Source organism: Myotis lucifugus, unplaced genomic scaffold (genome assembly GCF_000147115.1).
Source record: "Myotis lucifugus unplaced genomic scaffold, Myoluc2.0 scaffold_5, whole genome shotgun sequence".
Lineage (NCBI taxonomy): Eukaryota > Metazoa > Chordata > Mammalia > Chiroptera > Vespertilionidae > Myotis > Myotis lucifugus.
This window is the reverse complement of record NW_005871053.1, coordinates 10,103,621-10,119,160: the sequence shown is the minus strand read 5'-3', so window position 1 is coordinate 10,119,160 and position 15,540 is coordinate 10,103,621. Positions and strand designations below refer to the sequence as shown.

The 15,540-nt window shown below is 41.5% G+C and overlaps 1 protein-coding gene across 2 annotated transcripts in view; it reads left to right on the top strand.

The window, feature by feature from the left end:
- METAP1D (methionyl aminopeptidase type 1D, mitochondrial) overlaps positions 1-15,540 on the top strand; it is a 70,432-nt gene that overhangs the window by 21,183 nt on the left and 33,709 nt on the right. Inside the window, exon 1 of one of the 2 annotated variants that reach the window (XM_023744863.1) lies at positions 14,308-14,324. The exons of the other annotated variant lie outside the window; for it this stretch is intronic. The gene's annotated coding sequence lies outside the window, so the exon portion shown is untranslated. Of the gene's footprint in view, positions 1-14,307; positions 14,325-15,540 lie in introns of those variants that run through there. 2 annotated transcript variants of the gene reach the window in all.

Here is a 15,540-nt window from a genome sequence, read left to right as displayed (position 1 = left end):
TATTAGATAGGATTCCTTGGTATCCTTGAGGAATTGCTTTCAGATACCCATGGATACCCAAATCCTTGGATGGTCAAGTCCCTTATATAAAACTAGAGGCCTGGTGCATGGATTGGTGCACCAGTGGGGTCCCTTGGCCTGGCCTGCAGGGATCAGGCTGAAACTGGCTCTCCAACATGCCCCGAGGGGTTCTGGATTGTGAGAGGGTGCAGGCCAGGCTGAGGGACCCCACCGGTGCAAGATCAGGGCTGGGGAGGGACCACAGGAGAGCTCCAGGGCATGTCCGCCCATCTCTCCCAGTCCCAGGCCTCTGATGAAGTGACATTTGAGCTGAGGCCTGAAGGATGTGAATGAGCCAGTGATGTGCGGAGTTGGTGAAAGAGCAAATGCACAGACAAGAAAGGACTTAAAATGTCTGATGAACACAAAGGGACTGTGGTTGTGGGGGGCAGTGAGTGACAAGGAGAGTGGAGTGTGAGGAGGCTAGAGAGGTAAGCAGAGGCAAGACCATGCAGAGCCTTGGAGACTTTGAGAAGTTAGAATTATGTTCTAAAAGTGGTTGACAAACTGAAGAATTTTAAGCAGGAAAACTTAGTAATTATCCTCACCTAGACTTTTATTTTTCTATGCATGTGCAAACGTCCATGTGTGTTTTTAATGATATCATATTACACATGATCTGCAACTTGCTTTTTTGCTTACCAATAACATAATGGGCATCTCTGAAAGGAAGATTTATTAAAAAAATAATAGTTTGTTTTGCTGTGAACTACATGACATAGATTTAGATACGTAATAACTTGAAGCTCTGGAAAATCAGTTTCTTGGGGGTTAAAAAAAGGAAGGACAGTGCTTGCTTTTAATGGCAATTATAGATATGAATTCACTTCAATAATTTAAGAACATTAAAACCATATCTAACTTGATTCTTGATTTTGTGTTAAACTTATCATGATTAGTATGTTACTTTAGCCACGTATTGTTAAAGCAACTTTATAGGTCATTTTTAGTCTTCTAGATACAGCGTAGCCTGAACAAAGAAGGGAAATCAGAGAATAAGAATTCAATAGGAAGTACATGGTCAAACCATAACAAATCAGGAGAGGTTCAATACATTCCATAGAGCATGTATCTCTTTTAAAAGTATAGTTGTGACCTGACCGGTTTGGCTCAGTGGTTGAGCATCCACCAATGAACTAAGAGGTAACTGGTTTGATTCCCTGGAGGGCACATGCCTGGATTGTGGGCTTGATCTCCAGTAGGGATCTTGCAGGAGGCAGCTGACTGATGATGTTTCTCATTGATGATCCTATCTCTATCCTCCCTTCCTCTCTCTTTAGAAATCAGTAAAAACATTTTTTTTTTTTTTTACAGATGTGGCTCAGTGCTTGAGCATCAACCTGTGAACCAAGAGGTTACAGTTTAATTCCGGGTCAGGGCACATGCCCGGGTTACAGGCTCCATCCCTGGTGAGGGATGTGCAAGAGGCAGCCGATCAATGATTCTCTCTCATTGTTGATGTTTCTATATCTCTCTTCCCTTTAAAATGAATAAAAATATATTTTTATTAAAAAGTGCAGTTTACTATTGTCAATAATTATAACTGTACTTATGTATTTGCTTTTAAAATATTGTGAAAAATACACCTAAAAATCCTTGAACTATAAAATTCCAGCATCTTTTAGTTCTTGTCCATTTATAAAATCCAATCTAAAGCATGAATAGAAGAATCAGTCTATCCTGTATAATAAAAGGCTAATATGCAAATCAACCCAACAGCAGAACAACCGGTCGCTGTGACACATAGTGACCACCAGGAGGCAAATGCTCAATGCAGGAGCTCCCCCCTAGTGGTAAGTGCACTCCCACAGGGGGAGCACTGCTCAGCCAGAAGCTGGGCTCACAGCTGGTGAGCGCAGCAACGGTGGTGGGAGCCTCTCCCACCTCCGCGGCAGTGGTAAGGATGTCCCACTAACAGCTTAGGCCCGCTCCCCGCAGAGGGCCTAAGCTGTCGGTCAGACATCCCCTGAGGGCTTCCGGACTGCGAGAGGGCGCAGGCTGGACTGAGGGATGCCCCCCTCCTGAGTGCACAAATTTCGTGCACCGGGCCTCTAGTATTACAATAAAGTAGAGATAAAGAAAATGTTTTCTGGTCTTAGAGTCCCCTGTTGTATGGACATCTATGGCAAACATTTTCCAAAATACCAGGTGAATGAAAAAACTATACCCCATAAAACTAACTACCTCAAACTCGTGAACTAGAATTTAGCTCATTTGTAAACCTACATTAACAAAAACAAAAACAAACACACAAAAATCATTGCAGAGGTAGAAATTAACTAAAGCAGGCAAGAAGTTATCACATTACAGAAGGGATACTCGGACAAAACTCCTGTCTGCATTCTTAACCTGCAAACCCTGGCCCTAGCCTTCAGCATTTGAAATTATCTTTCTGAATTTAAATTTTTGATATGCTTCTGTTTTGTAATAAAGTCAAGAGCAATAGTAATGTAGTCATCAATTACCTTTCTGCCTTTTTTCTTATACTAGAGGCCCGGTGCACAAATTTGTGAATGGGTGGGACCCGGCCGGCCCACCCCAATTGGGGCCAATTGGGGCCGCAGTGCATGTCAAAGCTACTGGGTCCGGCATTCCGGTCACTTGGCTTTTATATATATAGACTAGTGGCCCAGTGCACAAAATTCGTGAAGGGGGGATGGGTGTCCCTCAGCCCAGCCTGCACCCTCTCCAATCTGGGACCCTTTGGGGGATGTCCGACTGCCTGCACCCTCTCCAATCTAGGACCCTTTGGGGAATGTCAGGCCTAAACCGGCAGTTGGACATCCCTCTTGCAATCCGGGACTGCTGGCTCCTAACCGCTCACCTGCCTGCCTGCCTGATCGCCCCTAACCACTCTGCCTGCTGGCCTGCTCACCCCCAACTGCCCACCCCCACTGGCCTTCTCGTCCCCAACTGCCACCCCTGCCAGCCTGCTCACCCCCAACTGCCCTCCCCTGCTGGCCTGATCATCCCTAACCACCTCTGCCTTGACCCTGCCACCATGGCTTTGTCCGGAAGGTCTCCTGGAAGGTCTCCCGGTTTAATTAGCATATTACCCTTTTATTAGTATTGATTAGAGTCACTGGAGCAGCATCAGTTAGTAAGAAATACTCTGTTTCTTAATAAAAATCTTTCACTTTCATAAGATCCTTCACTTGTCTTCCTGTCTTAAAAATAGAAAGTATACTTTAGTTTCCCCTCAATATTGGTTAAAAGATGCCTTTTTTAGAAATATTATGTTTATCGATGTCAGAGAGGATGGGCGAAAGAGCAAGTGATAGGACCAGCATTGATGAGAGGGAATCATTTCTTCCTGCATGCCCCTTGCTGGGGATGGAGCCCGCAACTCGAGCATGTACCCTGACCTGGAATCGAACCAGTGGCCTTCTGGTTCATAGATCAGTGCTCAACCACTGAGCCACACTAGTGGGGCAAAAGATTTCTTAATTCCACATTTAAACACACACCCACATCTATACATGTATGTATATGTCATACATCAAAAAATCTTGTTGCTTAGTTTTAAGAAATTGTTTTGCCTGGCCAGGTAGCTCAGTTGGTTAGTGTTGTCCTGATGGGCCAAGGTTACAGGTTTGATCCCTGGTCGGGGTACATGCAGGAATCAATGAATGCATAAATAAGTAGAACAACAAAAATTGATGTTTCTCTCTCTCTCTCTCTCTCTCTCTCTCTCCCCCTCTCCCTCTCCCTCTCCCTCTCCCCCTCTCCCCCTCTCCCCCTCTTTTCCTTTCTCTCTAAAATCAATAAATAAAAAATTGTTTTGAAAAATAAATATGAATGACAACTTAGAAATATTTTATCATAAGTGCTCATCATTTTCTAAAATTCATAATTAAGAAATATTTCATTGGAATAGGACACTAAAGACATTTATAGTGCCCCCCCCCCCCAGAGTTTTATTCTTATGAAACAGATTGTTAACAATGGTGTAACTGAAATCATTGGAAAGGTCTGATTGCCCCAAAATATCTCCCCTACAACCTGTTTGGAACATAAAATTTCCAAGTACTAGAATCATTCCGTTGGGTTAAGAGAATCCTATATAATAAAGAGGGAATATGCAAATTGACCCTCACCCCACCACAAAGATGGCTGTACCCACAGCTGAGGCCGAGTTCCCATAACGAGCCTTAAGGAGCAACAACAGGACCTGAGGCTGCGCCTCCCCCCCCCCGCCCCGCCCGGGGGGGCTTGATGGGGGACCTCAGGCCTCACCCCCCCCCGCCCCGGCGCCAGGCTGGGGGACCTCAGGCCACACCCCCCACCCGGTGAGGCTTGACAAGGGTGGGACCGGCCGGGTCTGGATCTAGCCCAATGAGAGGGGGCCCGCCGGGTCTGGGTCTCGCATGATTTTGAGGTGCACGTGGGTGGGTGGGGACTTGACTCTGGGTCCTGTGGGGGCACCCCACACTCTGACAGGAGGAAGGTTTTCATATACATTTTACTAATTTTCTTTCATCTCTGACACCTCTATTATAGAGAGAGGGCAAATAGCAATATTAAAATATTTTCTCTAATTAAATCTCTTTTAATGTGCATGAATTTCGTGCACTGGGTCACTAGTATCTCCATAAAGCTTTAGTTTAATAGGAGTTATCATTTTCTGCTTTGCTAAGATTGTATTAGAAGGAATACATTGGATGTTTTGTTCTGTTTTTATTTTATCTTTATTGTTGAATGTCCCCTTCCCATTTCCCCCCCCCCCCCCCACACACACACACACACACCCACCTTTGGCCTTCAGTATGTTTTGTAGTTTTAGTAAAGAAGAGGGTAAGGATTCATGGTGGAAGAGAAGAGAGACACTCCCCTACCAACGGCTCCAAAAGAGGGCTTTAGGCTGTGGGAAAGGCAAAGCCCCTACTTCATAATTATGAAATGTCTGCTTTGTTAGGAGCCATATTTAAAACTGATAGTACTATATGCTCATCTAAGTTGCAGAATGAATATAATAAGATAGACCATCTCATTCATGAACACTTCTGTCTCTTTTTTAGTATAATGCCAAAGTGTTTGCAGAATAACTTGGCACCTTCACTTCCTCCACAGTCTGGGGGTAAAGTCTAGAAAACAGTCTAGTTGAATTTTCAGATAGGTTTTTGGCAAGAAGACAAGGTGGCTTTATATAGTTTGTCTCTGATGTTACTCACGGAATGTCTGAAAGAAAAGGGAGGATTTGTGGACCTGATTAAAACAAGGAAGTAATCCAGTGACTTAAAGAGATGGGTTGTGGAACTTGAATCCTAAAATAAAGCCCTCCCCTCCTTGAGTTTTCGGCCATGGGAATAACCAGTTGCTTCATTGTGTGTTTTGTCAAAGAGCCTCAGCCATTTGGCCAGCCTGATGGTTACCTGCTGCCTCTTTTTACAGCCTCTGTGTCCTTTGTTGTTGCCCTGCTGGTCAAACATGTGTAACAGTGCCCTGGGGCACCAAGCATGCCCTGGGGAGCTAAGTGCTGCCAGATGTGGGGAGCAAGGGTTGATTCACATGGCCATAATTTCCAATAGCTAATTTTACCTGTTTTCTTTTGGTTTTGGGTTTCTTTCTTAAAGAAAAAATCCATTCGGAGTTGGGTTTTTGTCCCCTTTAAATTGCAGTCTTGTCTTGTTACCACTGTTCTTCCAGCCCCACCCCACCCCCCAAAAAATGAAAGTGTGAGAAAAGAGGGATGGAGAAGATATGTGATTTATTAAATCTGGGTAATTAATGTTTTACTTTATGGTAAAAATTAGTGAAGTGTATCTGTTTTACTGGACTCTGACCAGTATTTTTACTTCAAAGTAAAATTAAGTTTCACTGACTCAGTCTGTTACATAGAAGTTATTTACACAGAAATAGATAATATTTTAGATAAAATCTTCCAGATAGAAATTTTATCTAATCTCTTATTAAGAACACTGGATTTATTGATCAAAGCTCTAAGTTTTTAACTAGCTAGTCTGAAAACTGATTAAATCAAAAGAAATAATCAAGCCTTTAGCTTAGTTTTCTGTATGAACTGAACCTCAGGTTGACCAAATCCTTTGATAAAAGAAAGTTTTTCTTTATAGAAGTATTTCTGCCAACAATTGAAAGAGGTCTGATAAAATATCACCACTTGTCAAATCCCTAATGAGTTAATGGATTGAAGCCATCAATGGTTGCTAACATCACAAAAGGAGAGACAGCTGTCTGAGCCCACCACCATCTATTAAATAATTCTTACTAAAAAAAACTGAACTTGTATCAAAACAACTCTCTCAGTTTAATATCAGTCTATAGGAAATATAAGAAACATGTTAAATGTCACCAGTGAGATACAACTAGTAAATTTCAGAATGTGGGAGATGCTAGGGACAAAGAAAGGCATTTCAGGAGGAGAAAGGAATTGATGAAAACAGGCACGAGACATGCCAATCAAATGCAGTATTTGGGTCATATTTTAACAAACTATTTGTTTAATGAAAAAAATTATATATATATGACAAAAGGAGAATATCAAAAGACTACCCAAATATTTGATGATATTAAGGAATTATTGTTAATCTTTTAGGTGTGATGTGGTTGTATTGTTAAATCATTAAAAGGAGTTATCTTTTAGATATACATACTGAAATATTTACAGATGAAATGATATGTCTAGGATGGGCTTCCAACTAATTCAATGGGAAAGGAGGATGGTTATAGTTGAAACGATCAGCATGAGTGGATAATTGTTAAAACTGGATGATGGGTACACGGCAGTTATAGTACTCTGTTTATTTTGTGTATGTGTGACATTTTCTATAAATAAAAAGGTTTTTAAAAATAGGCTTAAGTTTGAAATCCAGATTTGCCACTTGTAACTTTTGTCATCTTGGGCAAATCCCTCACCCTTCTTGAGTCTCAGGGGGTTTTGCCTGTAAAATAAGTACAAGAATATCTTCCCAGCTTACTTTACACAGGTTGTTGGACCAAATAAAATAATGTGTATGAAATTATTTTAAAAATTGCTACAAGCATGTCCGTTTTATTATTATTATTATTATTATTATTATTAAGCCTATGAAAGGATATAGTTTTCTTGCAAAGAACATGGTAGCTTTTCATGCTTCAGCAAATAGTATTGTCATCCCATATACACTATAGCAATTAAAAAACTCTGGAATTGGCCCTGACCGGTTTGGCTCAGTGGATAGAGCGTCGGCCTGCGGACTGAAGGGTCCCGGGTTCGATTCCAGTCGGGGGCATGTACCTTGGTTGCGGGCACATCCCCAGTAGGGGGCGTGCAGGAGGCGGCTGATCGATGTTTCTCTCTCATCGATGTTTCTGGCTCTCTATCCCTTTCTCTTCCTCTCTGTAAAAAATCAATAAAATATATTTTTTAAAAAACAACAACTCTGGAATTGGACAGAAACATGAAAAAAAAATGAAATCAGACCACCTTCTTATACCATATACAGGAATAAACTCAAAATGAATTAAAGACTTAAATATAAGACTTAAACCATAAAACTCCTAAAAGAAAACATAGATAGTAAAATTTATGACATTTCTCTTAGCAATATTTTTTCTGATAGATGTCCTCAGGCAAGGAAATAAAAAGAAAAAACAAACAAATAGGACTATATAAAACTAAAAATCTTTTGCACAAAGGAAACTATCAACAAAATGAAAACACAACCCACTGAATGGGAGAAGATGTTTGCAACTGCACATCAGATAAGGGGTTAGTGTCCAAATTTTATAAAGAACTCATACAACTCAACACCAAAAAAGCAAACAATCCAGTTTAAAAATGTGCAGAGGACCTGAATAGACACTTCTCCAAAGAGGACATTCACATGGCCAATAGATATATGAAAAGATGCTCAATGTCACTACCATCAGAGAGATGCAAATTAAAACCAAAATGAGATATCACCTCACACATGTCAGAATGGCTATCATCAGTAAATCAACAAACAACAAGTGTTGATGAGGATGTGGAGAAAAGGGAACCCTTGTGCACTGTTGGTGGGAATGCAGAGTGGTGCAGCCACTATGGAAAACAGTATGGAGGTTCCTAAAAAAGCAGCATTATTTACAGTAGCCAAGATTTGGAAGCAACCCAAGTGCCTATCAGTAGACAAATGAATAAAATAGTGGTGGTACATACATACAATGGGATATTATTTGATCATAAAAAATAATGAAATCTTATCATTTGCAAAAGCACAGATGGAGCTAGAGGGTATTATGCTAAGTAAAATAAGTCAGTCAGAGAAAGATAAATACAAAATGATTTTACTTGCATATGGAACCTAAAGAACAATATAAATGAACAAAGAAAACAGAAACAGACTCGTAGGTACAGAGAACAGACTGATGGTTGCCAGCAGGGAGGGAGATTGGGGAACCGGGCGAAAGGTGACGGGAGTAAGACTACAAATTGGTAGTTACAAAATAGTCCCAGGGATATAAAGTACAACATAGGGAATATAGTCAGTAATATTGTAATAACTATTTATGGTGCCAGGTGGGTACTGGAAATATTGGGGGGAACACTTTGTAAAGTATATGATTGTCTAACCATCATGCTGTACACCTGAAACTAATACAAAATAATATTGAATATTTTTAAAGTAAATAATTTCCTGATCCAGCAAAAAAAAAGAAAAGAAATATAGATGCCTGTGTATGCATATGTTTCCTATCTCAGTTCACTGGAGGAACTGAAATCAGTGATTTTCCCAGTAGCAATCAGCACATTTAGTGGCTATATCTTTATTTCTAAATACCATTCTGCAGTAAAAGAACTGTGGGTCCTTGGATTGATTTCAAGATTGGGCAGGGAAATACAAGATGAGTATAGAGCATCTTGTGATGCCAAAAAGTAAGGGATGCTAAAAACAAGGGACAGGAAATGAAGCACATTGAAAGGGGCACAGGAACTAACCTGAAAGAGCTTGAGCAACAAAACAATGATAGAATTGGATTTGAAAGAAAAAAATAAATCTGCACAAGCCCGTATCTTATATAATAAAAGCCCAGCGACCAAACCGCAGAACGACCAGAATGACTGGTTGACCAGTCGCTATGACACACACTGACCACCAGGGAGCAGATGCTCAACACAGGAGCTGCTCCCTGGTGGTCAGCGCACTCCCACAGAGGGAGCAGCCGCTCAGAGGGTGGGTCCACAGCCGCTCAGCTGACCAGGATGAGTGGTGCTCCCACAGCGGGCTGATCCCCACAGGCCACGCCCCCCACCAGTGCATGAATCCCATGCACCAGGCCTCTAGTTGATATATAAAAGTAAATAAAAAAGAGGATAAAGAGAATCATATATGGTGACAAAATGAAACTAAACTTTGGGTAATGAGTATGTAAAGCAGTATAGAGATTATGTAATATATTATTGTACACTTGAAGCATATAATCTTATTAGCCAATGTCACACCAATAAATTTAATTTTAAAAATACAAAATTATAAATAGGAAATCACTATTAGAGAATATCATAGTAAAAATTGCTGCGGGCAAGATCCACCCATGAGTACTAAAGTTAGTGGGGAAATTTTTAAGCAAATACAGAAGATTTGAATAGTCTCAAAGTATCTTCTGTAAAATATTTAATACTTACAATGGAAAATAGTATCTTTACATTGGATAATCTTGGTAGCCATCATCTTAGCAAGGTTAACATCATAATGAATGCTCTGATAGGGTGCACTGAGAAGGACACATCTGTGTGGTATTATTTGAGATACTCTATCTCAATTTTATCATGAGAAAACATCAGACAAAGCAAAATTGAGGAATAGTCTATAAAATAACTGACCAGTATTCTTCAAAGGTCTCCAGGTCATGAAAGACAAGGGAGGTTGAGGAACTGTTGCAGACCTGAGGTGACTAAGGAGGCATGACAACTAAATACAATATGGGATCTTGAATTGGATCCTGGAACAGAAAAATTATGTTCCTGAAAAAATAGGAGGAACCTGAATAAGTTCTCTTCTGTACTCTAGCTAATAGGATTGTATCTTAGTGTTTATAAATCCTCCATGGTTATGTAAAATGTTAACAGAGGATAAATGAAGCTGGTGAAAAGTATATGGGAATTCTCTCTACTATTTTTGCAACTCTTCTGTAAGTCTAAAGTTATCTCAAAATAAAAAGTTTTTTAAGAAAGCTATGGAATAAGAATGTAGGTACATGGTCATCAAGGGTATTTATTAACTAGTTTGTAGTAATAGAGTAATTACAAGAAACATCAATATGAGAGAAACACTTCAATTGACTGCTTCCCACACGCACCCCAACTGGGGCTGGGCATAGAACCTGCAATGGAGGTACATGCCCGGGACCAGGAATCGAACCCAAGACCCTTTGATCCACTGGCCGACGCTCTAAACAAAATTGCCACTGAACAAAATTGCCCAGGGTTATGTTCCCATTTTTTAACAGATGAAAAAATTAGGGCACAGAATCCTATATAATAAAAGCCTAATATGCAAATAGACCGAACGGCGGAACAACCAGCAGAACAACCACACTGACCACCAGGGGGCAGACACTCGTCGCAGGAGCTGCCTCCAACCTGCAGGCCCCAACCAACAGTGGCGGTGGGGGGTGGGCTGGTGAGCAGGTGGCACCAGGCCAGCCAAGGGGGGCGCCCCCGACCCCCCCACCCCACAGATCAGCCCTGATCACCGGCCAGGCCTAGGGACGCTACCTATGCATGAATTTCGTGCACCGGGCCTCTAGTAGTTAAATAACTTGCTGAAGGTTGACAGCTAGTAAATCTTACAGCCAGAGCTGAAGCTAAACAGTTCTACTGGCTCCAACTAAGTTATGGACAATTATTAAATAGACCTCCTGCCCATATTGGTGAACTCTGGAGAGAGAGGGATAATAGTCCTCCAGAGCCAACGTGTTTCCTATCAGAGTGGCTGTATGGGGGCTTGAGATGTTCACTCTGGTGTTAAGGATTAGGTAAGAGGGGTTGCTTGAACTTGAAAACGGACTTGATTCCTTTCACCTGCTCTAGAAGTTGGAAAAAAGTTGAACATGAGGATCCTGGCTCTGGAACTGGTACAGGTTTTATAGGAAGGGATGAGACTTGGTCTTGTCCTCTCCTCTCTAGTCTTTGAGGGCTGCTCAGCCTCCATCTACTTTCCAGTTAAGAGAAGGAAGCTGAGAATGGGCTGTAGGAGACAGTAGAGTGGACCTTGCACTTTTCCTAATTGTCCAACGATGTGGAGCACCTTTTCCTTTAGAAACCACATTGTGAATGGCAGCAACATTCCCAGGCTAGCTCAGTTAACCCATAAGGTAGCTAAAATACTAGGTGCTTGCTGCTGAGTGTTTCCAAACCTTTAGTTTTCATTGCAAATGTACAGTATTTCAGTTAAATTATGGCAAATAGGCTAGCTAGCCTGAGAACTTAGCCACATTTTTTATGGGGGAAAATAATGCTTTCCAAACAGCTAAGACCACATATTTATCTTGGTGTAGAACTAACTTTATAGTATAGATCACCTACCTGAATATTCTGCTTCAAGCACACTATAAAATATGCATTTGTTGTTTTGATGGTAAAGTGAAAACCATCTCTAATGAGTTAGGTAATCACAAACACTGTGACTTGGACCAGATTTTAATTAGCTAAAATAGTTTAAAAATTCTAGCAATACAAAAAAAATGCATCTGCTTTTCATTTGTCATATAGAGCTTTTATTTGTCAGCCTACTTAAAACATTGAAACATATTAATGTGGCTATCTGAACCACTTGTAGATCTTCAGATTTGTGTAGCAAAAGGAATGATAATTATAATCTGCTTCAGGCTACAGGCTAGAATAATTCAAAAGGAAATGTGCACTACTAATACGGTAAAACTCATAAATTCTCAATGTCAGTATGCCACTTGTAGCTGGAAATTGCAGTCAGGCTGGTTGGCTAGAGGCAAAAAGACTAGAGTTACATAATATTTATGAGGTCTAAATTTGCAATCACCAAAACCAAATATTGCCAGTCTTTTTTTCAGATTACTCCAGGAGGTCAGCATCATCTAGTCATGGCAATGGAGATGAGAGCAGGGTAGACTGGGTAATGATGAAACTTTAGTTATAAGTATGAATTCTGTCCACATCAGTCCACTGCAACCTCCTTTATGGATTTATAGCCTTCCTATTTTATACATTACTAGTGTCCGCGTGCACATTGAAAGGAAATTAATTAGGAGAAATATTGTAATATCACTATTCGCATCTTGCTAATGAAAAGAAAATAGGATTCTACCGAGTCTCCTATCTACCTACTCCAAGACTTCTGTGAGGAGCAAATGAGATGAGGCATGGGAAAACGCTTCACAAACATTTGGTTAAACTGTAAAATATTTGCACCTGGCTATAAAGCAAGTCGGATTCCTGGGCTGAAGAAACTCCAAGGAGGCTAGTCACTAGGGATAGGAAGCTGGGCGTTGGTACGTGATGTCATTACCCGGCACCCACAGGGACTGTGTCTGGGCTGGGCTGGGCTGTGGGCCACATTTTGTGCCATGGGGTCTTGGCAGCGTTCGCTGTGATTTGCTGGGGTGTCATTCTGGGGTGGTGGTGGGACCTGTGTCCCACTTGGGGGAAACCGAGTGTTGGTTTGTCGGCACCAGCTCCCTGGTGCCTTTTATTTTTAAACTAGAGGCTCGGTGCATGAAATTCATGCACTCGGGGGGGTGGGGGAGCCCCTCTGCCCGGACTGCACCCTCTCACAGTCTGGGAGCGGGCCTAAACCATCAGTCAGACATCCTTAGCGCTGCTGCGGAGGCGGGAGAGGCTCCCACCACTGCTGCTGTGCTAGCCACCCATGAGCCCGGCTTCTGGCTGAGTGGCGCTCCCCTTGTGGGAGCACACTGACCACCAAGGGTCAGCTCCTGCATTGAGCATCTGCCCCTGGTTGTCAGTGCATGTCATAGCAACCAGTCATTCTGCTGTTCAGTCGATTTGCATATTAGCCTTTTATTATATAGGATGGCCAGTGCGCACCATGACAACCCCTGCATTGAGCATCTGCCCCCTGGTGGTCAGTGCGCGTCATAGCTACCGGTCGGAGGGACAGACACTTAGCCTTTTAGATATATAGCTTCCCAAAATACCTACTTGGGAGACCCAATACCATTGTGCAAATATCTACTTGCTGCCTCATGTTTTATAACACAAGGTAGAAATAAACCTTCCCTCACTCTGCAGTGTTTCTTTAACACAGCGTTGACCTTCTGTGAAGACTTACTGCCTCTCTGTACATCACCATGATGGACAAGCCCAAAACACTTTACATCCCAGCCGGCACCTTACATCAGACTGGACTCAGAAACAATTACGTGCCCAGTCTTGTGATCTCTTGTGCTCTGGTGTACTTTTAGGAGTTTGACTTGCACAGTTTACGAGCAGCTAAAACTCTGGGCCCAAGAGTTCCACAGCTCCTGTGGCTGTGAACTGCAAATTAGAACTGTGTGACTAATTTTATAGTTCCACCATCAAGAAGTACTAGTCCTAGCTTACAGCCTAGGAACAACTGCAACTGCAGGTCAATGCTCATTTTAAATATATTTTTATTGATTTCAGAGAGGGAAGGGAGAGAGATAGAGAGGTAGAGATAGATAGAGATGAGAGAGAATCATTGATCAGCTGCCTCCTGCAAGCCCCACTCTAGGGATCAAGCCCACAACCGGGGCATGTGCCCTGACTAGGAATCAAATCTCCATGCTCAACCACCAAACCACACTGGCTGGGCTCAATGCTCATCTTAAATGCTTTGGTTTTTCACATATAAACAGCATCCCAGATTTAAAATAACCCTTCCATTTCTTACACTTCTTAGAGTACTTTAGAAAAGATACTGTTTTTAGTACATAATCAAATACTTTTAAAACTTTTTATTATTGAAAATTTCAAATATAGGTAAAAATAGGGAAAAGGTTATAACAAACTCTTCCATGCTTTTGTCTATAATCAGGTATTTTTAATGCAAAAAAATTAGTCATTTTTTTTTCTGTCAGCTGTTTGACATAGTGATTTTCCAAACTTGTAGGTGGAGTTAGAAGTAGTATTCTGAAACTCGGAGAAAAATACATCAGGAGAGCATTTGCTCAAAGGGAGCAATAGGGGACCCCCCTGTCCTTCTACAACTTTAAGACTTCTTGCTCTTTCTAGGAGGAAGTCAAGCTGAGTGCAAGAGGACCCCAGGAACTAGTGCTATACAGAGTCCTTGTTCAGAAGGCTGGCAATGATTAAGCTGTAAACTTAAGTAAGTTTAAGATTACAGCCCTATATTTAGGTAGAAAATATAATGGAAAACATCCCATTTATAAAGTCAAGAATATAAAATACCTAGGAATCCTCTATAATAAAGAGGTGATATGCAAATTAACCCTCAAACCCTTCCAAGATGGCTGCCTACAACCAGGCTGGCAGGGGAGTTAGTGAGGGACAACCAAACGACTGAACAGCAGGCTGCGTGGGGCGACCAGGCCGGCGGGGGGGCCATGAGGGGCAACCAGGCTGGCAGGGGGGGCAGTTAGGGGCAATCAGGCCAGCACGCAGAGGCAGTGAGAGGTGATCAGGCCAGCAGGGGGGCAGTTAGGGGCGACCAGGCAGGCAGGCAGGTGAGTGATTAGGAGCCAGTGGTCCAGGATTGTGAGAGGGATATCTGACTTCTGGTTTAGGCCCGATCCCGGGGATCGGGCCTGAACCAGCAGTCGGACATCCCCCAAGGGGTCCCACATTGGAGAGGATGCAGGCTTGGCTGAGGGGACCCCGCCCCATGCACGAATTTCGTGCACCGAGCCTCTAGTAAATAAATAATAATATACAGGACCTATATAAAGAAAACATTAGACCTCTACAGAAGGATATTAAGAATACTGCAGTAAATGTGAACTTAATCTCTTAAATAAAACAACTATTTTAAAGAGTCATATTCTCCCTAGATTAATCCATAAATTCAATGTGAACCCAATTATGTGGCTCAAAACACTTTAAATACAGTTGAAATGCAAATGGAGAACGGAAAAAATATATTTGAAACAATATAGTACGTAAATTCACAGAGCACTCTTAAGATTAAGTCAAGTAAAAAACAACCCAAGAGGCCTAAGTAGAGATTTCCCAAAAGAATATAAATGTGTAAGTAAAGGGAAGATCCTAACCTCAGCAGTATCTGAAGAAAAATAAGTAATAATGAGATACCATTTTTCATTTATAAGACTGGCGTTAATATTCATGAGGGTATAGGGAAATAGGCACCATTGGGAATAAAAATTGCTGTTTTGTGGAGAGTAGCTTTGCAAATATGTCAAAATTTTACATATTTCTTAACCCAAAGAATTCTACTTCTAGGAATTTAAACTAAAAAGAAAAATAGGTCCTATGTGCAGCTGTATTTGTAAAAAGTTTACTATGCACAGAAAAAAAACTTAAAAATAACCTGCCTACATGTTCATCATTGGTTAAATAAAGTACTT